Consider the following 25,733-nt stretch of genomic DNA (forward strand, 5'->3'; position numbering starts at 1 on the left):
GAATGTCTTAATGTTAACAAGATGGACATTTTCCCCCACGCCATATATCCTTCTATTTAAGAAAATTGATAGAGAGTGTGGAATATCTGCATGGTGGTTTCAAAAAAAAGAAAATGTGGAAAGGCATTTTTTCATATTTTTATCATCTTCACTTGCTATTTTCTCCTAAATTAAACCACATTGGGGAAGTATAGTCAACAATATCTTCACTGTGGAGGGGATTTGAGGTAGAAGAACGTCTAGCAAACAGGGAAAATGTTTCTAGTGTTTTCTGGTGAGTAGTCCATTTTCTTGCCAGAAATGGGGATTTTATGGCAACAACAAACTATTTCCATTAAATTATATTTTAAGTCATTAAATATTTTTCTTGGAAGATCTAATAAAGTTTAAAAAAAGGCATAATAATATTCATTCAAACTATTTTCAAAAGGTCTTTTTACAATTCTCTGTCTCTCTCTCTGTGTGTGTGTGTGTGTGTGTGTGTGTGTGTGTATGTGTGAGAGACGGAGTCTCCCTCTGTCGTCCAGGCTGGAGTGCAATGGCACGATCTCAGCTCACTGCAACCTCCGCCTCCTGGGTTCAAGCAACTCTCCTGCCTCAGCCTCTGGAGTAGCTGGGACTACAGGCGCCCGCCACCACACCCGGCTAATTTTTGTATTTTTAGTGGAGACGGGGTTTCACCATGCTGGCCAGGCTGCTCTCAAATTCCTGACCTCGAGTGATCCGCCTGTCTCAGCCTCCCAAAATGCTGGGATTACAAGCGTGAGCCACCGCTCCAGGCCTAATTTTTTTTTCTAAAATATTTTTACAGCAGCCATTATAGCAATTATATCAAATGGTAATATTGCAACAGCTTAATAATTCTTGTGGCATTTCTAGGTGTTTTGCAGATTAGAACTTGATATATTAAAAAAAAGAGCAGAAAACTAAATACTATGACTCAAATTCTGAGTTTTCTAAATATTTACTTACCATAATTTTGTATGCATTCTTGGTTAAAATGCATTTTAATGCACTCACAAAATCGTCTTTAATTATTAGCATTTTTCATGAATAAAAATCCAAGTCTGTTTTCATGATCCATCATACATCTGTGAAAAGAAATAGAAAAGTTTCAGGCCGGGCACGGTGGCTCACGCCTGTAATCCCAGCACTTTGGGAGGCCGAGGTGGGTGGATCACCTGAGGTTGGGTGTTGAAGACCAGCCTGACCAACACGGAGAAACCCTCTGAAGAAACAAAATCAGCCAGGCGTCTCTACTGAAAAACCAAAATTAGCCAGGCGTGATAGGGCATGCCTGTAATCCCAGCTACTCGGGAGACTGAGGCAGGAGAATTGCTTGAACCCGGGAGGTGGAGGTTGCCATGAGCTGAGATTGCACCACTGCACTCCAGCCTGGGCGACAGAGAGAGATTCTGTCTCAAGAAAAAAAAAAAAAAAAAGAGAGAGAGAGAGAAAATTTTCAATTCCATCTGAAAGAGTTTCTTTAGGTGCAACTAGTATTTAACATTTTAAATACGTGAAAAACTAAACAAAACCTAAACTAAGCTCAACAAAATCTAAAAACTGTATGTTGACTTTTGTTTTCGGCTTTGGAATCAAATGGATAGTTTAATATTGGTTATACACATGCCAGTCTTCCATAATGGCAGAGCAAAGAAAGGAATATATAAAAGATACTAGATAAATATAGAAAAATATACGATAAATATTTATCAGACACTATGATAGAATGGCTTCCGTTTTGTTTTGCTTTGGGTTTACTTGCAAAAGCAGGAATACTCTCACTTGTATTTTGTTAATTAAAATGTATGTTGTTTATGTATACATGAAATTAATCTTAATTATAATTATGCGAATCTTGAAAATATACATCAAAACTTGTGCAACACGTCCTTGTGTGCACATGTGCTCAGATACCTTCTTCTCTCTCTGCCCTGTGCACATGCTATACACTGAATGTGAGAAGCCACTTCGTTAAAATGATGATAATTTAAAATAATAATATGAACTGTTTTGCTGAATCTTGGGTTTATTTTTCAATGTTTTTCCTTTAACATTTCTAAATTTGCGTTGACATTTATTTCCATATAGCTTCCATTAAGCTTTTACCTTTTTGTTATAAGCTCTGGATTAGAAAAAAAAAATGTGTTTCTTTAAATTGTTAATCTTTAATGATCATTATGCTCATTTCAAAGTTGTAACATTTCAGAGCAAATAGCTTTTTAGATAGCTTTGCTGTTTTGCAATTTTTTAATCAGAAATTTCACAACTTTTATTTTCTCAATTATTCTCTTTGAAATTAAAGAACTATATAATTATATCTTCATTTATTTGAAATAGCACTTAAGACGTTTGTAACAATTTTCAAATGCTTCCCATGTTCTTACTCATCATTTTGTTAGAGTTACCTAAACTTAAATTATTATTTTTCTTCCTGCTTCCATCGGCGATGCTAAGAACCAATTCTGTGAGCTGTAATTGATGCGTGTCTTTTCTCATATTCTTCTTCTTTTGCTTTGGAATTAGCCATAGTCTCTAACATAAATATTACTTCCTTTTGCTATGTTGCCTGCTCTGCTGGCAGACAGGCTTCCACCTGGTTGGTAGCCTATTTCAGAATTTTATTGGCCCTAATGCAGGCATACTTTTGAAAAGTTTTAAGTGTTTTCTCTCCACACACCGCCCTGATATTATGTAGTATATGTTTCTCTTGTTTCATTATTAGCTTCTGAATATGTTATTCCTTTAATTATCATTTTACTCCTCTTTTGCAGCTGCTCCCTCTTACTACGCTGCTTTGAGAAACTGTCATTGTTAACATCACATGCCTGATTTCTTGCTAGGTCTCTTTAGAAAACCTTGAGAATCTCAAATCAATTTTTATTTCATAAATCAATAGATTCTAGCTCAAATATTCTTTATTGATAGCTGTCTTGAGAGGCAACACATTTAGGTGATAGAGAAGACAAGACTGCATAAAAAATAGCTTCCTCTGAAAGATGTTGTATTTTGATTGAGTTAATTTGATTAAAGCAGAGAATGAGAGATGGAAAACTAACATACCTCAATGTCCAGAATTTTACATGTATTATCTGAAAAGAAACCTTATATTTATTTTATTTTACTTATTTATTATTTTATTTTTTGAGACAGAATATTGCTCTGTTGCCCAGGCTGAGTGCAGTGATATCGTTATAGCCCACTGCAGCCTCAAACTCCTGGCTTCAAAGGATTCTTCCACCTCAGCCTCCTGAGTAGCTGGGAGTACAGGTGCATGTCACCATGTGGGGATAATTTTTTTAAGTTTTTTGTAAAAACAGGGTCCAGGCTGGTCTTCTGTCCTCAAGGAATCCTGCCCTCAAGGAATCCTCCTGCCTCTGCTTCCAAAAGTGCTGGGTTTACAGGTGTGAACCATTGCACCTGGCCCCAAAAACTTTTATATGTGCTAAATTATTCTTTAAAAACAAAACAAAATTCATGTCAATTTTAAAAGACTACAGAACTTAAATATATTTCTTCATTTTTTTGTCCAAAATTACTTGACCATAGACAAATGGTTTTGTCTGGAATCTCAATTCTATTCCAAAAATCTACAAGTCGATTCTTATGGTATGACCATACTTTTTCGAATACTATAGCTTATAAATAATTTTTAGAGTCAGATAATGTGAATGTTTCAACTTTATTTTATTTTATCTTATTTTTGAAGATTGTTATCTTAATCTGTTTTTGTTGCTATAACAAAATACCTTAGACTGGGTAATTTATAAAGAAAATTTATTTCTTACAGTTATGGGGGCTGGGAAGTCCAAGGTCTAGGGGCCACATCTGGCCAGAGCCTTCTTGTTTGTAGGAACTACAAGGCAGTGCAGGGCATCACATGAAAATAGAACTCAGCATGCTACCTCAGATCTATCCACTTTTATAAAGCCCTTAATGACTGACCCTCGTGACCTCCCCTAGTCGTAATTACCTCCCAAAGGTTCCACTTATCAAATACCACAACTGGATTTTCCACACTCTTAATACTGTTACAATGGGGATAAAGTTTCTACATGACTGTTGGAAGGGATATACATTCAAATGACAGCATTCCATGCCTGGCCTGCCAAACTCAAGTCCTTCTCTAATACAAATACATTCATTCTGTCCACACAGCCCCAAGTCGTTAAGTCATTTCAGCACCAACTCAAAAATTCAAAGTCCAAAGTCTCATTTGCTAGTCTGTGAAAAAAAGTTATCTCCTTCCAAAATACAATGGTGGGACAGGCATGGGTACACATTTCCATTCCAAAATGGAAAAATAGGAACTAATAGAGGAGTAAGGGCTCCTAAGTAAGTCTAAAACCCAACAGGATGGAGAAGATTAAATCTCAAGGATCCAGAATATTCTTCTTTGACTCCATGTTCTGCTCCTTGGAGATACTGGTTCAAGGGTTAGATGCCAAAAGCCTTAGGCAGTCCTAGCCCCGTGACTTTGCTGGGCTTAGTCCAACAAGCTCTTATAAGTTGGCTGGTAGCTGCTTGTAGCTGTTGCATGCTGGTAGCTGTACAGTTCTAGATTCTCAGTGGCAGTCCTGCTCCCATGGCTCTGCTAGGTATTGCCTTGGTGATGACTCTCTACGGCAGCCCTAAACTCAAATTTCCACTCTGCATTTCTCTAGTGGGGCTCTGATCCTGCAAGAAGTCCCTTCCTGGGCTCCAGCCTGGTTAATACATCCTTTGAAATCTTTGCCATGCCTTCTTAGCTCTCTCACTCTGCACACTTGCAGATTTCATACTATGTGGACACCACCAAGTCTTACTGCTTGAGCTCTCTGGAACAGTGGCATAAGCTGCATCTGGGTCCATTTAAGCTTTGATGTAGTGTTTCCAAAGTCTACTTGCTTGCACCTTTTGGAGAGGCAGGTTGAGCCACAAGTGGGGCAACTGGAATCACAGCTGGAATGACTGAGGAGCACAACACTGGCATGCAGAGAATAGTCATGAGGGATTCCTGGGCAGTGAGACTCTGGAAGGCACTCTGGGGCCATCCTGCAAAATCGTTCTTCCCTGCTAAGCCTCTGAGACTGTGATGGAAAGGGGCAGGTTTGAAAATCTCTGAAATGCCTTTGGAGTCCTTGTGAATAACCTCTGGCTGCCTTCTAGCCCTATCAATCTCTTTAGCAAACAGTCACTTGGTCACATGCTTGGATTCCTCTGCTGAAAATGCTCTTTCATTCTTTACTACATAGCCAGGCTGAGAGTTTTCCAAATCTATTTTGCTTCCCTTTTTATTATAAATTCTAACTAAATTATTCCTGTTCTCCCAAATCTCAGTAGAAGTAGATGCAAGTATCCATGCAGATCCTTCTATATTTTGCTTATTTTTTTTCCTGCCAGAATTTCTAATTAATCATTTTTAAGCTCCTCATTCCATAAAGCGCTGGGATATGAATCCAATGCAGCCAAGTTCTTTGCAATTGTATAACAAGAATGACTTTTACTTCATTTCCAAATAATATACTCCTCATTTTCATCTGAGACATCATTAGAATGGCCTTTATTATTCGCATTTTGGTTTCAAACATTTAACCAAACTCTAAGGAGTTCAAATTTTCCCTAATCTTCTTATCTTTTGTCTTTGCCAGAATCTAGGCTTTATCTAGCCTGCTCCTTCGAGCTTTTTAAACTTCTGCCCATTACTCAGTTCCAAAGCTACTTTCACATTTTAAGTTATCTATACAGCAACAACCACACTTCTTGGTATCAGTTTTCTGTCTTAATCTCTTTTGTGTTGCTATAACAGAATACTTAAGACTGGGTAACTTATAAAGACAGGTATGGATATATGTACGTATGTTTGACAGCTAGTTTTTTATGTTGAGAGTTCTATTATTTTGTTCAACTTTTTCTTAGTTTTTCTATTCATTATGAACAGTAGGTTACCGATATCTCTGAATTTTTTATTGAATTATCTGTTTTTTCCTTAATTTTTGTCATTATTTCATACATTTTGATGATTTGTTACTAGGAGTATATATGTTTATAATTACTATATTACTGATAAATTAAGTTTATATCATCAAAAAATTTCCAGGCCTGCATGGTGGTTCATGCCTGTAATCCCAGCACTTTGGGAGGTCAAGGCAGGAAGATTGCTTGAATCCAAGAGTTCAAGATCAGCCTGGGCAACATGGCAAGATCACGCCTCTACAAGAAATAAATAAAAAAAAGTAGCGGACCTGGTGGCACTCGTAGTCCCAGCTACTGAGGAGCCTGAGGTTCGAGGATTGCTTAAGCCCAGGAGGTTGAGGCTGTGGTGAGCCATGTTCATGCCATTGCACTCCTGCCTGGGAACAAAATAAAACAAAAAATGTCTACCTTGATTTCAAGTAACATTTTCAGTTTTAAGGTCCATTTTGTTCTGCTGTTAGTATATCTACTCCAACTTTTGTGTGTTTATGTGTTCACGCTTTTTATGTTTCCATGATATAGCTTTTCCTACCCATTTAACTTTCAAACTATTTGTGTCTTTGAATTTAAAGTGTGTCTCTTATAGACAGCATATATTCACTTTGCTATTCTCCATCATGACAACTCAAAGTCTCCAGATAGAGGATTTTATGATTTTTTTTCTAAACATTACATAACATGTTGGTATATTGGTCCATCTTTTTCAGTTCTGGAGTCTTCATGATCAGTTTGCTACTTCCAAAGATATCCAATGCGAAAATTATTAATATTGCTATTTCAGTACTGCTGCCCATTTCAGTAACCACATTGGTTGTTAAATCAGTGGCTGCTAAGTGCTGTAATTTGGCTTTGTCTACAGTGGGATACTGGTATGCCTATTAACATCAAGGAGCCCAGTCCTCATTAGTTAATCCATGCCTGATGAATACATCCAATGCAGAGTGCTTCAAGGGTGCTGGTACTTCCCTCACAAATATATTTTCTATGCTTTCATAACATGAATGTCCTCTGAGGATCTTCCAAGAGATAACAGAAATAATAAACCAACTTAAACATCCCTATATTTTTTAGCTTTGGCATTTGTTTATGAACATTATATTAAGAAAGTTACACTAACTCAAATTCCTTTAACATAGGATACCATTTAGGTTGGAATTTGGTTATCCTATCAAGCACAATAAGCCAATTAATACATTTATTCCAGAATCTCTAGTTAGTGTGTTCATACTTTTACATTCAGCCACTTTAAATGCATTTTTCTTTTCTTTTTCTTTTTTTAGACATATAGTAACAACCATTCCTGTAATAAGTTCCTTAGAAACTAAGAATAAGATTTTTTTCAGATAACATAGAATATCTCAAACCAAACAGCAAAATATCTACACGTACTTCCATTAAAATCAGATAAAAAATGTCATGTATTAAAAGTTTTATTTGACATTGTTCTAGAAGTTACAACCAATGCATAAGATATGAAACAGAAATGTTGTATATAATAGACAGAAAATAATTTTCAGAAAAAGATAATATGCTTTGAAAGTGCAAATGAATTAATTAAAATTATTGAAAAAATAATCAAAGGATCAATATATAAGATGGATTTCAAGAATTTCCTTTTATATTAGACATGACTAATTAGGAAATAACATGGAAAATATTCCATCCACTAGATAAATAGCTATTAATGGAAATATTGCAAGAGTGATGAAATGTCTAAGTGATCATTTTTAGTTGCTAATTGTTGATAAATTATTTCTTCTGTAGTTTTTATTATTTCATATTTTCTATATTGATCAAGTATATTTTTTGGAATAAAAGGGCAATAAAACATTTAATCAAGCATTACTTTGTGTACACCTATACTCTTAGCTGGAGGATGGCTAGTACCAAAGAGGTACAGGCTGCAGTGAGCTATGATTCCAACACTGCACTCCAGCCTGGGTGACAGAGCAAGACCCTCTCTCTAAAAAACAAACAAAAAAAAATATTACCTTAGTAAGAAGTGACTTTGGGGACCTCCTCAGTTCACACTTGTATTCTGCAAGCCATATTGTGAGAACCCCAGCTCTTAACTTCTTTTTTTAAATTTAATTTAATTTTATTATTTATTTTATTTTTATTTTGTTATTATACTTTAAGTTTTAGAGTACATGTGCACAACGTGCAGGTTTGTTACATATGTATCCATGTGCCATGTTGGTGTACTGCACCCATTAACTCGTCATTTAGCATTAGGTATATCTCCTAATGCTATCCCTCCCACCTCCCCACACCCCACAACAGTCCCCGGAGTGTGATGTTCCTCTTCCTGTGTCCATGTGTTCTCATTGTTCAATTCTCACCTATGAGTGAGAACATGCGGTGTTTGGTTTTTTGTCCTTGCGATGGTTTGCTGACAATGATAGTTTCCAGCTTCATCCATGTTCCTACAAGAAAAAATCAACCCCATCAAAAAGTGGGTGAAGGATATGAACAGACATTTTTCAAAAGACATTTATGCAGCCAAAAAACACATGCAAAAATGCTCATCATCACTGGCCATCAGAGAAATGCAAATCAAAACCACAATGAGATACCACCTCACAACAGTTAGAATGGCGATCATTCAAAAGTTAGGAAACAACAGGTGCTGGAGAGGATGTGGAGAAATAGGAACACTTTTACACTGTTGGTGGGACTGTAAACTAGTTCAACCATTGTGGAAGTCAGTGTGGCAATTCCTCAAGGATCTAGAACTAGAAATACCATTTGGCCCAGCCATCCCATTACTGGGTATATACCCAAAGATTATAAATCATGCTGCTATAAAGACACAGGCACACATATGTTTATTGTGGCACTATTCACAATAGCAAAGACTTGGAACTAACCCAAATGTCCAACAATGATAGACTGGATTAAGAAAATGTGGCACATATACACCATGGAATACTATGCATTTTTCTTTCCTAATAGCTTTTCCACTTTAAGAATTTCTTTACACACATATTCCCCCCATATTCTGCTTGATATGAAGTGTCAAAACCTTGCACTTTTTGTGCAAATGCTATCTCTTCCAAATAGACTTTGGGCCCATTTCCTTCAGCCATGCTGAAATCTAACTCTAATTACAGTTCTGGAAGTAACAAGAAGGGATGAAATGAATATCATGAAGAATAGTGACTGCTTCAAGTGAAGAAAGTACAGGATCTTCAAATGAAAGGATTGTAGCCTCCTCATGCAGAAGAAAAAGATGGGTAAGGTAGGATCATTGAATTTAGGCATTCAGCATACTCATGTTCATACAAATCCACTCAAATGTCCCCAGTATGATATTCAGGTTATTGCTATTTCCCTATTACTGAAACATCTGGAGCAGACCTGAATTTAACTTGGTTGTAAATCTATTTGCAGAATCAAACTTTAGATCTGGTTTCAGAAACAGAATTTTTAAAATAAGAGATAAAACATGCCTTCTGATAAACCACAGAAACATGGTCTCTGACTGTGCCTTTAACTAAGTATTTAAAGGACTAAACTTGTCATTTTATTGTTGTTGTTAATGTTCCAGTATAGTCAGAAAAATCTAGTATGCCTATAGTCATCATTCCCCCCCTAGCAATCTAGGGCAGCAGTTATTTGGTGTCGTGAGGCATTGTCTTTCATAGGCACTTCATTTCCGGTCACTGCCAGTTGATGTAACTTTTGTCGTGACACTCCAGAGACCACCAGCTTCCCATATAGCACAAGAGATGACAGATTCTTATTACATTAAGATCCATAAATATCAGATAGCATAAAACATTAAACACACACACACACACGTACACATAAAATTATATAAAATTATATATTTTCTTATTCTTCATTCCAAGGAATACCAGTGCTTATAACTGCTTTTGATATTTCAATCCTAATCCAATAAATGCCTCTAAGGATTACAGAAATAATAAATTAAGACTGTTTAATTTTACAGGCAACTATGCCAAGAGTTGACTGTTTTTATTAGGTTGCATTTGCTTTTAAGGCAGTAGTGTCAATAGCTCAAAAAATAAAGGAAAATTATTGTAAAGAACCACACACAGCAAGCCTCAGGAAAAGTGGAATCTAGGCCAATTATGGAAGTTTCAGCCCAAGAAATTCTTAGAACTTCACAGTGGTATTTTGCCACCAGTGAGATACTAGCTACAGTTTACTAAATCAGTACGTTAGTACTATTTAGTTCAACTTCCCAAATGAGATACATTTAAATAATTTTCCATGGGCCAGAGGGTCACATTTGAAACAATAAGCTATGACTGTGGAAAAAGAGGATCATAAAGTATGACACTGATCTCAGACCCACTTTTTAAATCAGGTGGTGCACGTAGGTTTCAATTCCAGAAGAATAGATTATGGACTGAAACAGCAAAACAAAATGTATTTCATGGAAATCTTCTTCTCCTTCTTCTCCTTCTTCTTCTTTCTTCTTCTTTCCTCCTCCTCCTCCTCCTCCTCCTCCTCCTCCTTCTTCTTCCTCTTCCTCTTATTCTTCTTTCTTCTTCTTTTTTTGAAATACTTTGTTTAACATTCCGTAGGTTACTATAGTAAAAAATGAACATGATACAAATTGCTGTGGCAGAAAATTCCATAAATCAGACTAATCCAGCAATGTGGTTTTGGGCACATGGCCCCAGCCAAAACTACAATACCAAGTGAATATGGAGCTGAAGTTAGTTGAGGAGACTAGAGTTCTTTTTGAGAAAACAGACTGATTCTAAAATTCCTACAGGATTTCCTGATGGCTTCATGGGAATTTCAGGGTAAGACAAAACAGAATGAATTATAGCCCATTAAAGCCTTCCAAAAATTTCTAGAACTAACTCACCCATTTGATTGACCCTAAATTTATTACATAGTATTATTTATTATTAAAGACTACACAGGAATGACTTGGAACAAGTGTGGTTCACCTGATATGCTATAAGTGTGTGTTTCTGAAATACACACTGAGGCTCATGATACTGGAGGGACCTGTGTACAAGGTGGCTAAAGCTGATTAAAGGCCTGTAGCGTTGTGATACTTGGTAGCGTGTGATACCCACATATGCTATTTTTATTTGGTTTAACATGCCCAAAAGATGCAAGAATTTTGTACTCAGAATTACACCCAGATAAATGTGATTTCCTCAGGTTTTGAATCTTATAGCATTTTATGTTTACTTAAAACTCAAATCTACTCTATACAGATTTATAACAATTTTTGAACTTTTTTTATCATGAGGGGAATATTATGACTTATTCACAATTGTATCTTTCATAGCACTTTTTATATAATGCTTTGTATATATTATGTCGACAAGATAGTTCCATTTACACTAATTGATGTACAAATTTTAAATTTCTGACAAAATACAGAATTCTTTATCTTTCCCCTTTAAGAAAAAAGTCGGCCAGGTGCGGTGGCTCACGCGTGTAATCCCAGCACTCTGGGAGGCCGAGACGGGCGGATCGCGAGGTCAGGAGATCCAGACCATCCTGGCCAACATGGTGAAACCGTCTCTACTAAAAAAATACAAAAAATTAGCCGGGCGTGGTGGTGGGTGCCTGTAGTCCCAGCTACTCGGGAGGCTGAGGTAGGAGAATGGCAGGAACCCAGGTGGTGGAGCTTGCAGTGAGCCGAGATCGCGCCACTGCACTCCAGCCTGGGCGACAGAGTGAGACCCTGTCTCAAAAAAAAAAAAAAAAAAAAAAAAAAGGCCGGGCGCGGTGGCTCACGCCTGTAATCCCAGCACTTTGGGAGGCCGAGGTGGGCGGATCATGAGGTCAGGAGTTCGAGACCATCCTGGCTACCATGGTGAAACCCCGTCTCTACCAAAAATACAAAAAATTAGCCGGGGGTGGTGGCGGTCGCCTGTAGTCCCAGCTACTCGGGAGGCTGAGGCAGCAGAATGGCATGAATCCTGGGGGGCGGAGCCTGTAGTGAGCCGAGATGGCACCACTGCACTCCAGGCTGGGCGACAGTGAGACTCTGTCTCAAAAAAAGAAGAAAGAAAGAAAGAAAAAAGTCATATATTCTTGCAAATAATAATAATTCATTACAGTAAAAAATTATGTTATACCTACATTTTTCTACCCATAAGAGGTGTATGCAAACCAATGTGTTCATCAGTCCATCTTAGGTTTTCAGTTCCCATCATCAATTCTGTTAGCATTACAAAAGGTACACATATCTTAAAAGAAATCTTTCATTAAGGAACAACATCCCTGCAAGTAGTTACTGTAGATAGCACCGTGGAAAGAATCTCCTCTCATTCTCTGAAAGCCATACCTGTATCAATTTCCTACTAAAAGTTACCAGCCTTTCCCTACTGTCACGGGGAGTTTTGATTTATGTCGCTCACTGTGAGGATTCAGTGAATAAGTCAATGCCAATTTTTGTGTACTCTCTGGTACACATATAATAGTTTGGTACTGTCATTTCCCTTTTACATGGCATTCCAAAACGACAAAAACCATTGGTGATCATACACACACACACACACACACACACACACAAACACACACACACAGATGATCAAGACATATTGATCTAGATCAGAAAGAATAAAAATGTAAAAATCTAATTCGGTATACTCGATGATCAAATTATGCTTAATGAAGCTTATAATTCATTTAATTTCCCCTACCCTCAATTCTCCTAAATTGTGCTTTTGTTGTAATTAGTTTAGAACATGGAAATTTGCAATGTATTTTATTTTGAACATATCGTCTAAGTTGGAACTTTCCAAAATCTGTCTAGAATCAAAATAAAGAGAAACATCTTGTGAGTTTTTCAAATGTCTCTTTTAATAATACATGCTAAAAAATAGATAATAAGATTACTTAACTTCATATGCACACACACGTATCACTCACTATGAGGATTCAGTAAACAAATTAATGGCATGTTCTTCTATATTCTCTGGTACATACAATAAAAAGCTTTCAATACAGACAATTTTTGTTAAAAAATTATCTTTGGGTGGTGGGGGGCAAGTTTAGGGAAAGTATTAGAACAAATACCTAATGCATGCAGGGCTTAAGACCTAGATGACAGGCTGATAGGTGCAGCAAACTGCCATGGCACATGTATATACCTAGGTAACAAACCTGCACATTCTCCACATGTATCCCAGAACTTAAAGTAAAATTTAAAAACATTATCATTTCTAAATATGCATAAACATATAATTACCCAGTGGATTAGATGGACTTTTAAAGCCAAAGGACTGCTATTTCTAGTAACATTGTCACAGGATCCTTGGGGCCACAGAGGATGGCACCTTTGCCTGAGTTTTGTTCAGGCCCACTGGCCTCGTTCTACCCACTCAGCCTGGCAGGCTGACCTTGGCTTATGCTACTGGCCTGTTTCCCATGCCTGTCAAGGGCGAGTCAAGTGTGGAGCGGTGAGGGGGTGTGAGCGAGTGAGCATGGGGTCTGGTCACTGTGTACAGCTAGGCATGCCAGCTGTGATGGGGTGGGCAGCTCCAGGTGCCAGCATGGGGGCTGGCTCCCTGCAAGGCTGGGGAACGTGGTTGTGCCCAGAACCTTAGAGACACAGGGAACCACAGAGCCCTAAAGAGGGTGTCACAGCCCTGGCTCAGGGAGCTCCCAGGTCTGGGATCCCTGAATGGCCACAGCTCTTCTCTCTTTCCCTCTTATCTCCTCCTTGTCGCCTGCAATGTGGCAAGCAAGGGGCATGTTTCAGCCCTGTTTGTGTTACAGTTCTTTCAGCCCCTCCGTTTGATGGGTCCTGAGTTCTTGTCCTGTGTCCAGGAAGAATAAAGTATGTGGACAGGTGGAGGGTGAGTAAGGCAAACAATTGCTTTATTTAGTGACAGAACAGCTCAGAGGTGACCTATACTGGGCAGCTCCTCTCCACAGTCAGGTCGTCCCAATGAGTGTCCAGCTCTCAGCAGAGAGGACACCCACAGTGGGTAGCACCTGTCCACGGGCAGACTACCCTGTCATCTGCCAGAGTCTACATGAGTTCAGGGTTTTTATGGGCTTCATACGGGAGGAAGTGCATGCCTGATTGGTCCGTAGGTGGCCATGGGCAGGCCCGGAAAAAGCACGAGTTTTCACTCTGGTCCACGGAACAGGCAACCTGGAGCCCAGGCCTCAGGCCCTCCCTGGCTTGAAGGTGGGGTTTCACCAGGGACTTGACCCTTTCCACCCAGGATCCTGTTTGCTTCCTGCCACCATTAACCTGCCAGCCACGGTGCCCGTGGCGCGCAGGCTGTTGCTGCAGGAAGCCTACAGGCCCACACCAAGCTGCCCCCCTCCAGCTCCCTCCCATGCTTATTGGTGCCCAAAGTCCAGAAGGCACCAAGGTGGCAGGGGGCTAGCATTTCACTGCTGCCCCAGGCACGTGCACACCCCTCCAGGTCATGAGACTGCCTGGGCTCAGCCACAACTTTGCTGTGAAATGGGAATGGGCAGTGGGAGTGGAAAGAGACCAGGCAGCAGGAGCAGGCACTTCTGAGGCTGCAGGGGCAGGGGGGCTTCCTGCCCTCCCATCCCCACAAAGTGTAGGGATGCACAGATCCACAGCCACGACTAAGCAGATGCAGCTGTGCCTGTGAGGGCAGGGGTCCCACCCCTCCAACTTGGAAGAGGGTGGGGCTGCCACCTGTTCCCAGCTCCTGCCAGCTCCACTGAGCGGCAGTCCCAGCTGCGCCTCCCTCACTGAGCTAGCGTCATGGCAGCGGACACTCCAGACAGGCTACTGCCGCCATCAACATTTCATTTTGACAAAATGTTTTGTGTTGTTTAACCACGTGAGCTCTCCAACAGCCCGTTGCTTCTAAATCCTGGATATGTCACATAAAAAATGCGGGACCTTGGACTAATTAATATGATTCAAACTCAGTTTTCTTATTTTTTAAATGGGGTAATAAGAGTAACTACTTCATAAGGTTGTTGTGAAGATTAGGCATCAGTGCCTGTACTGGCAAGCATTTAATAAATGTAAGCTATTGTCGTTATCATACATTTCCACAAATGGAAAATAGAGAATATATAAATATCTGGTAAAAAATAGTGAATTTGTTGAATTATTTCCTTCAATAATTCACAAACATATTTCCAATTACTGCCTTCTTATGTCACACAAGGATGAAAATATATCATGTTTGAATTTCCTAGCAGAGGAAGAGTATGTATTTCCATCCACAGATATTGGCTTGGTCATGGGATTTGCTTTGACCAATCTAATGTAAATTAGTCAGAATCTATTCAAGAAATATGAACCACACCAGCTGTTTGAACAGAGATATTTTCATATAAACTAATCTTAATAATTAGATATTGGTGACAACTTAATTAAAAAGCAAAAGGAAACACTACATTTTCATGGAGTAGCTGTGAAAAGCACTTACCATCCCTAAGGCTGGAGGTTAAAAAGGGAAGAGGCTGAAACTGTTAATAATAGAAGTTTGGAGGAGAGACCTCATTAAAATGGAACCTGGACTCCTGATAAGGTTGATACTTGTACCTGAAGGCCTGTGAAGAAAGATTCTGTAGAACTTGGTTGCAGACCTTGAGGAAAGGGCACAATTCATTTCATAATGATGCCTTAGGTCTAAAAGAGGGAGCTTATTAAGAGGAGGAAATAAAATTCTGAGAAAGAGGCTTTGACCAGCTAGTGCTGGTGTATTCTAAGTACGCACAATGAGACTGGCTTGGGGAATTTCAGAAAAACTACAAGCCACTCTGTTTGTTTGTTTATTTATTTATTTGAGACAGAGTCTTGCTCGGTCGCCCAGGCTGGTGGGCAATGGCACGATCTCAGCTCACTGCAACCGCTGCCTCTCAGGTTCAAGCAATTCTCCTGCCTCGGCCTCCCAAATAGCTGGGATTACAGGCACGTGCCACCACAGTGGGGTAATCTTTTTTTTATTTTTTTCAGTAGAGATGGGGTTTCACCCTGTTGGCCAGGCTGGTCTTGAACTTGTCACCTCGTGATCCGCCTGCCTTGGTCTCCCAAAAAGTGCTGGGATTACAGACGTGAGCCACCACACCTGGCCTCATCTGTCACTTTCAGGGTGAGGAAGTTCAAGTGGGGTTATACACATGAGGAAGGAATAAGTCTCTTCTGGTTACTTCAGATTTTCAGTCATTTTCTTCCATCTTAAGACTTCCAGATTTCTCCGGATTTCTAGAGCCTTCTATTGCTGTATCTCCAGCTGCCCAGTAGATTTTTTTTTCTTTTTACCCCTGCTCTTCCCTATGCCCAGCATATTTAAGATGGCATTAAATCTATCCACATAGATACTATCAAGAGAAACTAATGTTTTCTTTTATCATTTAACATCTTAGCCTATGACCTTTCAAAAGTATAGCACATGGTTATAAAATTCTGTCTTTGTTAAAACAGATTGACTTTGTGACTTTTGACATTTTAATTAATTTATTTCTACTGCATATTTCTCTAGATGACCCTTTGATATAAAAGCAAGAATCTGATGGCACATAATTGATTTATAGCACTGAGTTTTGGAATGGTTTGTTATTCAGTAAGAGCTGACTGATACAAGTGGATAGGTAAGCAGTTAGGTCAACGGATAGGTAGATAGATAAATAGACGCCCACGAGGACAGGGCTTTCATTTGTCTTAGTCAGCACTACATCTTCCTCTTCTACTGGAATACTACCTGATAAGTTTTGATTAGTGAAACAGTCATTAAATGAATGAATATATTGATTATAAATATTTAAATCCAGCATATTTTACTTAACTTTGCTCTAGAAACAGTTTACAATGTCATTAAAAATCCTTGCAAAATTTTTCCCATGGCCTTTCCATGAATATATCATAATTTCCCTTACAGTCTCTTGGCAAGACACATTATTTGGTTTCCAATTTGATTTTATTATAATTGTACTGTGCTTAATATTTTTATCCCTGCACGAAATCCTGAATCTCTAAATATTTTTATTTGGAATTTGTTAATAAAGGATAAATTTTAGGTCAAAGGATCTACACACACATACATACACACTCCACACATACATAAAAAAATCCTAAGATATCACATATATGTTATTTTACTACAAATATTTCATGTCATGTATACAGAAGAGGGCATTCAATTCTTTTCATGTAAGTATTATCTGGAACAAATTATATTTTCATGTATGATTTAACATCTTAACTAATGTCCTTTTAAAACTATAGTGCATGATCATAAAATTCTTTAGTAGAGATTAACTGTGATTTTGGACATTTTAATTTATTTCCTCTAGAGGTTTATTCACCTACAAAATAAGAATGACAATAATAATGCTTATTTCATGGTTTTGTTTTTATGATTAAATGTGTTAACTGATCTAAGGTTCTTAGCATAGTAACTGAAACATAATATTAGTTTTATTAATCAAGAGTTGAATATTTGAAATAGTAGTTTTAATAAACATGGGATAATATTCTTGTATTAGTCCATTTTCATTCTGCTTCTAAAGACATACCTGAGACTGGGCAATTTACAAAAGAAAGAGGTTTAATTGGACTTACAGTTCCACGTGGCTGGGGAAGGTCTCACAATCATGGTGGAGGATGAAAAGCACTTCTTACATGGCAGTGGCAAGAAAGAATGAGAAGGAGGCAAAGTGGAAACTGATAATAAACCCATCAGATCTTGTGAGACGTATTCACTATCACAAGAATAGCATGGGAAAGACCGGCCCCCATGACTCAATTACCTCCCACTGCGACCCTCCCACAACACATGGGAATTCTGGGAGATACAATTCATGTTGAGATTTGGGCAGGGACAGAACCAAACCATATCATTGCACCATGGCCCCTCCCAAATCTCATGTCCTCACATTTCAATGCCAATCATGCCTTCCTGACAGTTCCCCAAAGTCTCATCTGAGACAATGCAAGTCCCTTCTGCCTATGAGTCTCAAATCAAAAGCAAGTTAGTTACTTCCTAGATACAATGATGTGGGTACAGGCATTTCATAAATACAGCCATTCCAAATGGGAGAAATTGGCCAAAACAAAGGGGCTACAGGCCCCATGCAAGTATGAAATACAACAGGGCAGTCAAATTTTAGAGTTCCAGAATGATCTCCTTTGCCCCATGTGTTGCATCCAGGTCACGCTGATGCAAGAGGTGGATTCCCATGGTCTTGGGCAACTCCACCCCTGTGGCTTTGCAGGGTTCAGCCTCTCTCTCAGCTGCTTTCATGGCTGGGCGTTGAGTGTCTGTGGCTTTTCCAGGTGCACAGTGCAAGCTGTGGGTGGCTCTACAAATCTGGGGTCTGGAGGATGGTTGCCCTCTTCTCACAGTTCCACTAGGTAGTGCCCCATTAGGGACTCTGTGTGGGGGCGCTGACTCCACATTTCCCTTCTGCACTGCCCTAGCAGAGGTTCTACATGAGGGCCCCGCTCCTGCAGCAAACTTTTGCCTGGGCATCTAGGTGCTTCCATACATCTTCTGAAATCTAGGAAGAAGTTCCCAAACCTCAATTCTTGATTTCTGTGCACTCACAGGCTCAGCACCACGGGGAAGCTGCTGAGGCTTGGGTCTTGCACCTTCTGAAGCCATGGCCTAAGTTCTGTGTTGACCCCTTTCAGCCATGGCTGGAGTGGCTGGGACACAGGGCACCAAATCCCTAGGTTGCACACAGCACAGAGACCCTTGGTCCAGCCCATGAAACCACCTTTTCCTCCTAGGCCTCCAGGCCCGTGATGGTAGGGGCTGCTGTGGAGGTCTCTGATATGGCCTGGAGATATTTTCCCCATGGTGTTAGGGATTAACATTAGGCTCCTTGCTACTTAGGCAAATTTATGCAGCCAGCTTGAATTTCTCCCCAGAAAATGGGTTTTTCTTTTCTACTTCATTGTCAGGGTGCAATTTTTTTGAACTATAATGCTCTGTGTCCTTTTTAAAACAGAATGCTTTTAACAACACCCAAGTCATCTCTTGAATGCTTTGCTTCTTAGAAATTTCTTGCGCCAGATACCCTAAATTGGTATCTTTTGTGCCCTAACTGGCACAAGACAGGGATGCCCTCTCTCACCACTCCTGTTCAACATAGTGTTGGAAGTTCTGGCCAGGGCAATCAGGCAGGAGAAAGAAATAAAGGGTATTCAATTAGGAAAAGAGAAAGTCATATTGTCCCTGTTTGCAGATACATGATTGTATATCTAGAAAACCCCATCATCTCAGCCCAAAATCTCCTTAAGATGATAAGCAACTTCAGCAAAATCAATGTGCAAAAATCACAGGCATTCTTATACACCAAAAACAGACAGAGAGCCAAATCATGAGTGAACTCCCATTCACAATAGCTTCAAAGAGAATAAAATACCTAGGAATCCAACTTACAAGGGATGTGGAAGACTTCTTCAAGGAGAACTACAAACCAGTGCTCAATGAAATAAAACAGGATACAAACAAATGGAAAAACATTTCCTGTTCATGGATAGGAGGAATCAATATCATGAAAATGGCCGTACTGCCCAAGGTAATTCATAGATTCAATGCCATCCCCATCAAGCTAACAATGACTTTCTTCACAGAATTGGAAAAAACTACTTTAAAGTTCATATGGAACCAAAGAAAGAGCCTGTATTGCCAAGACAATCCTAAGCCAAAAAAAGCAAAGCTGGAGGCATCACACTACCTGACTTTATACTACAGGGCTACAGTAACCAAAACAGTATGGTACTGGTACCAAACAGAGATATAGACCAATGGAACAGAATAGAGCCCTCAGAAATAATACCACACATCTAAAACCATCTGATCTTTGACAAACTTGACAAAAACAAGCAATGGGGAAAAGATTCCCTATTTAATAAATGGTGCTGGGAAAACTGGCTAGCCATATGTAGAAAGCTGAAAATGGATCCCTTCCTTACACCTTATACAAAATTTAATGCAAGATGGATTAAAGACTTAAATGTTAGACCTAAAATCATAAAAACCCTACAAGAAAACCTAGGCAGTACCATTCAGGGAATAGGCATGGGCAAGGACTGCATGTCTAAAACACCAAAAGCAATGGCAACAAAAGCCAAAATTGACAAATGGGATCTAATTAAACTAAGGAGCTTTTGCACAGCAAAAGAAACTACCATCAGAGTGAACAGGCAACCTACAGAATGGGAGAAAAGTTTTGCAATCTACTCATCTGACAAAGGGGTACGGTCCAGAATCTACAAAGAACTCAAACAAATTTACAAGAAAAAAACAACCCCATCAAAAACTGGGCAAATGATATGAACAGACACTTCTCAAAAGAAGACATTTATGCAGCCAACAGACACATTAAAAAATGCTCATCATCACTGGCCATCAGAGAAATGCAAATCAAAACCACAATGAGATACCATCTCACACCAGTTAGAATGGCCATCATTAAAAAGTCAGGAAACAACAGGTGCTGGAGAGGATGTGGAGAAATAGGAACACTTTTACACTGTTGGGACTATAAACTAGTTCAACCATTGTGGAAGACAGTGTGGCAATTCCTCAAGGATCTAGAACTAGAAATACCATTTGACCCAACCATCCCATTCCTGGGTATATACCCAGAGGATTATAAATCATGCTGCTATAAAGGCACATGCACACGTATGTTTATTGCAGCACTATTCACAATAGCAAAGACTTGGAACCAACCCAAATATCCATCAATGATAGACTGGATTAAGAAAATGTGGCACATATACACCATGGAATACTATGCAGCCATAAGAAATGATGAGTTCATGTCCTTTGTAGGGGCATGGATGAAGCTGGAAACCATCATTCTCAGCAAACTATTGCAAGAACAAAAAAGCAAACACTGCATGTTCTCACTCATAGGTGGGAATTGAACAATGAGAACACTTGGACACAGGAAGGAGAACATCACACACCAGGGCCTGTTGTGGGGTGGGGGAAGGGGGGAGGGAAAGCATTAGGAGATATACCTAATGCTAAATGACGAGTTAATGGGTGCAGCACACCAACATGGCACATGTATACATATGTAACAAACCTGCACATTTTGCACAGGTACCCTAGAACTTAAAGTATATATATAAAAAAAGACATACCCAGGACTGGGCAATTTAAAAAAGAAAGAGATTTAATTGCACTTACAGTTCCACGTGGCTGGGGAAGTTCTCACAATCATGGTGGAAGGCTAAGGGCACTTCTTACATGGAGGCAGCAAGAGAGAATCAGAAGGAAGCAAAAGCGGAAACCCCTGATAAAGCATCAGATCTAGTGAGACTTTTTTGCTATCACAAGAATAGCATGGGAAAGGCTGGCCCCCATGATTCAGTTACCTCCCACTGGGTACCTCCCACAACACGTGGGAATTATGGGAGATACAATTCAAGTTGAGATTTGGGTGCGATACAGCCAAACCATATCAATTCTAACAATATAAAACATAATGTTTTATATTTTTCACTTAATATTAAGTTTATTTCCATTGCAAAGAACGTTAAAATTTACTTAAAGTATTGAAATTTTTAGAGAAAAATCGTAACAGATTATTTAGATGATTTGCTAGATATTTTCACTGTTAATAATAAGAAAATGTACTAACAGTACATTTTTATATTCTTGAATCTTTTACTGAGAATAAAATTTCTGAGTTCAACACCTACAATTGTAGGTGTTAGAACTGGAAGAAACCTCAAATATATTTGTTCTGGAAAGATTTAAACTCAGATTTCTGGGCCGGGCACTGTGGCTTAACGCCTGTAATCCCAGTACTTTCGGAGGCCGAGGCAGGTGGATCACCTGAGGTCAGGAATTCAAGACCAGCCTGGCAAGAATGGTGAAACCCCATCTCACCTAAAAATACAAGAAATTAGCTAGGCATGGTGGTGGGTGCCTGTAATCCCAGCTAATTGGGAGGCTGAGGCAGGAGAATTGCTTGAACCTGGGAGGCGGAGGTTGCTGTGAGCCAAGATCATGTCATTGCAATCCAGCCTGGGCAACAAAAGCAAAACTCCATCTCAGAAAGAAAAAACAAAAAGAGATACAGACTCAGATTTCTTACGGTATCAAAGAATTTGAGCTGGGGGAAAGTGGGGAACCTCACTAGCCTCATAGTTTAAGCTGTATTCTATCCTATACTGTTGCTTGGTTGATGGATGCAAAGATAGGTGGTTAGGAGCAAGTCTCTTTTACTTGGCCTCCCTGAAGGCCATTACCATTGCTCAAGCAGTTTATAGCCCATACATTTTAGCCTTCGTTTGGCACACTTATTAACCAAATTTGAAACCTAATCTCATTCACTAAACGATACTATTCATCAGACAGCAGGAAAGAAAGCAAGAGTGAAATTTTGTTCATTAGCCTCCCTTAGTCTGCAGATCTTCACTCAGGCTATCCTTTCAGAGTTTAAAGGAAGAGATGAATGGTAGGACCAATTCAATGGTATGACCAATATGATGTGTCTGGGTGAGTTGAATTTTTACCTGTGTTGAACTGCAGACAGATAGTATTGAGGATCACCAGAGTTCATGTCTTGGGACTCCATATACATGTGTATTGCCGGCAACTGACATTTACATCTTCCTGTTTTTTACAATATCTCTGCTTTTGATAGTGCTAGAAACAACTCCATCTTAAAAAATGAAGAAATTAGCTGGGACTTTCCTGCTCAACACAAATATTTACTCACCCAAATATGGAAATTATCATTGTGTCAACTTGTGACAGGATGATGGACATAGTTATTAATTTACAGTTGTGCAGTTTTTACTGTATTGTTCAACACATTCCTTCTATCACTATTCCTTACAACTGGAAGGGCAGAATCATTTGCCAGGGACAAGAGAAGAATGCTAAATTCTGTTTATGAGAGAAAAAGCCAAAGATTTGGATGTAAATTGGAGGAAATTTGAATGTTAATTGATTCTAGTAAAATTTATGTTTGTATTGGCCTCAAATATGAAAAGAGCTAAAAATGGGGAGGCACAAAATTAGAGACAAAGAAACAGGTATAAGCTGTAAGATGGCAAATTTTTGACAAAAGATTAACTTTATCTTACTGATAAGAGCTGAATTGGGGACAGAAAGAAAAATTAAATAAATTTTAGTGCCCCATAACTAAAGAAATTTGGGGACAATTAGAAAAGGCAACAATAACATGTCATTTCCAGACTGAAGTTTGATTGCAGCAGCCTCAAAAATTATGCCAGAAATAAGTGCTGAGGTTTCAACATAGATGCTATTAACAAGAAATAAAGAATTTAAAAAGAATATTTCTTGCAATTGAGCCTATTTTCATGTTTTTAAACCCCTACTAATCTTGTCACAGATAACTTAATCTAGATATTTTCAAGTAAATCATTATCAATTCATATCAATTTAATTATTTATGTCAGCTAAATTCAACATTCACAAATCATTTCTAGTCCAATTTGCAAACATACTCTAAGCTTTTTTTTTTTTTTTTTGCCTTAAATCCTACTTCAGGTCTCTCCAGAGTATAAATATTAGAGTACATTGCTGGTGGCATAAGGCACTTGGAAACAAGAGGAGCCCTTGAGCTCCCCAAGAGTCCCATGGCCTAGTGAATCATGAAAAGTATGTACAAGTTTCTAATGTCCTTAGAAACATACTCATGAATAACTTGAAGAATGAAAATCAGGCAAGCATCAGGAGTCTAACCGGAAGGACAAAAATGTCCAACTATGACAAGAGAAGTACAACAATATTTCCATGTTACCATTCATTCTATGTGATAACAGATGCAAATATACCACCATCAGAGCTATCACTGAGAATTACTTGTGCCAAGAGACAGGTTAGGAGAACATCAGCAGCGAAAGACAACAGGAACACAAAATTGAGCTTTACTCTCTGATTCTTCATCTTTAACAGGATCAAATTATGTCAATGGCACCTCCGCTATCTCTAGCTACCTTCTACTATTTGCACATATGCAGGACCTCATGCAGTGGTTGAACAACAACAACCAAAATTTAGAGGTGTTTGCAGACTGCGCTGGAACTGTGCTGTGAATCTTGAATTTGCAGAAATACATAATTTGATTTAATCAAATTGATATGAAGATATCTAGACTTAGTTACTTGGAAATACTAGGTACACTGAGGAACAAGATTGTCTACTCACAAAATAAAATTGTTTTTTACATCCTTGATCTCAAGTTAACACCATTTATATCAATACTCAAATCATTGTTTTTGCCAGTTTTAAAATGTGCCATATTAGATGGTTCTATTTAGAAAGTCAGTTCATTTTTGAAGGACATTTTGCATCTGCCTCCTTATGGTGGACCCATCATATGGTCAAGTTCCATTAATAATGGCAAGCCAAAGAGCCCATATAAATTGCATTTATTTCTTTTCTTTTTTTTTAGTGTTAAGAGGCCAGTATTATTAGCAGCCTTACAGTTCTCTAGGCCGAAACCATCTCTCCCATGATTTATAGGCAAGTAATTTGAGGTCTAGAACAAATAATTTCTCTACTTAAAATGGTTCATCTTCTTTGCAGGATACTCAAACTTACTGTATGTCTTGCCGCCACGATCTCATTTAGTATAAATGAATGAATGAATGAATAAATAAATAAATAAATAGGGTTTTTCCTTTATTACCAAAACCTTCTCACTTTCACTGACTGTGAATGTGTATATTCTCTCAGTGAACACTACAACATATTTTTCAGTGGAAAATCAAGGACTTTGTTTTAAATTCCAATTTCTGGGGAAGATCACATTAAGACAATTTTTATTTTAAGTCATTTATTCACTAATGACTCATTTCGAGGTTTTGTTGGCTATATCATATGCTAAGATTGAAACAGTTACCATTCGTAATACCTTTGGTTTACCTCTCTCAAATTTTGACTGCACATAGTTCCATTGCTTTTACAATCTGTTGTTGAAGGTATCAAATACATCAGAGTGTAATGCTATTTCAAGTGGAATCTTGGGATGAAGGGTTTGTGGAATTAGCAAGAGTTGAGGTTTCACCATTCCCAGTGAAATCACACATTTCACTTTATCAAACCATGAGTGTCATGTACTCCATTGTGTTTTTTCAGGTATTTGGCTTTTAAAAATCCAAAAGAAACCTTAATTTTAAATCACATATAAGTGGACCTGGATTAAAAAATTGACTTAGCAGTTGGCAGCAGAATTTCTCTAAAAAAGCCAACTGTCTCTGTTCTAGGAAAGTGTCCCCAAATATTAATATTTTATAAATTTTTACAATGTTTTGCCATGAATTCATCATTCCTCTACTATTTTTACCTAGTATTTTGTAAATTGACTCCTTTTCATTAAAGTACTTTTATTTTAAAATAAAATTTTAATTACCGCAAATAAAAAGATATTCAAACAGAAACAATAAAAAGCTTCATTTTATTAGATACATTTGCCTTCTAGAGCCCTTATCTGAGGCTTGTATTTTTGTTGTTAAAAAGTTAGTAGCTAATGTTAGAAAATGTGTAAGACATAATAACCACAAACTGATAATTTCCTTCTGAGTTTAAAAGAAATATTGAAAGGAAGAAATTTCCAGTGATTGGATTTAATGCTAATTAATGTTTTAACACGGTATTGCCAAACATTCTCTTCTTTACTACCAGAAATGATATTAGTGCTATTGGAAAAGGTTGTTGGCAAGAGTTGGAGAACATTAAGTGCTAAAAGTTCTGTAACAGAAATGCTCTGTTGGGGTTGTGGTGAAGTTGCTAAGATGCCATGTGTCAAAGGCAGCAGTACGAGAGAGGGACTGACTGAATTTTATGTCTGACTTTCCATTTAAGTTTGGATTTAAGGTA

The sequence above is a fragment of the Nomascus leucogenys genome, chromosome 21, assembly GCF_006542625.1.
Source record: "Nomascus leucogenys isolate Asia chromosome 21, Asia_NLE_v1, whole genome shotgun sequence".
NCBI lineage: Eukaryota > Metazoa > Chordata > Mammalia > Primates > Hylobatidae > Nomascus > Nomascus leucogenys.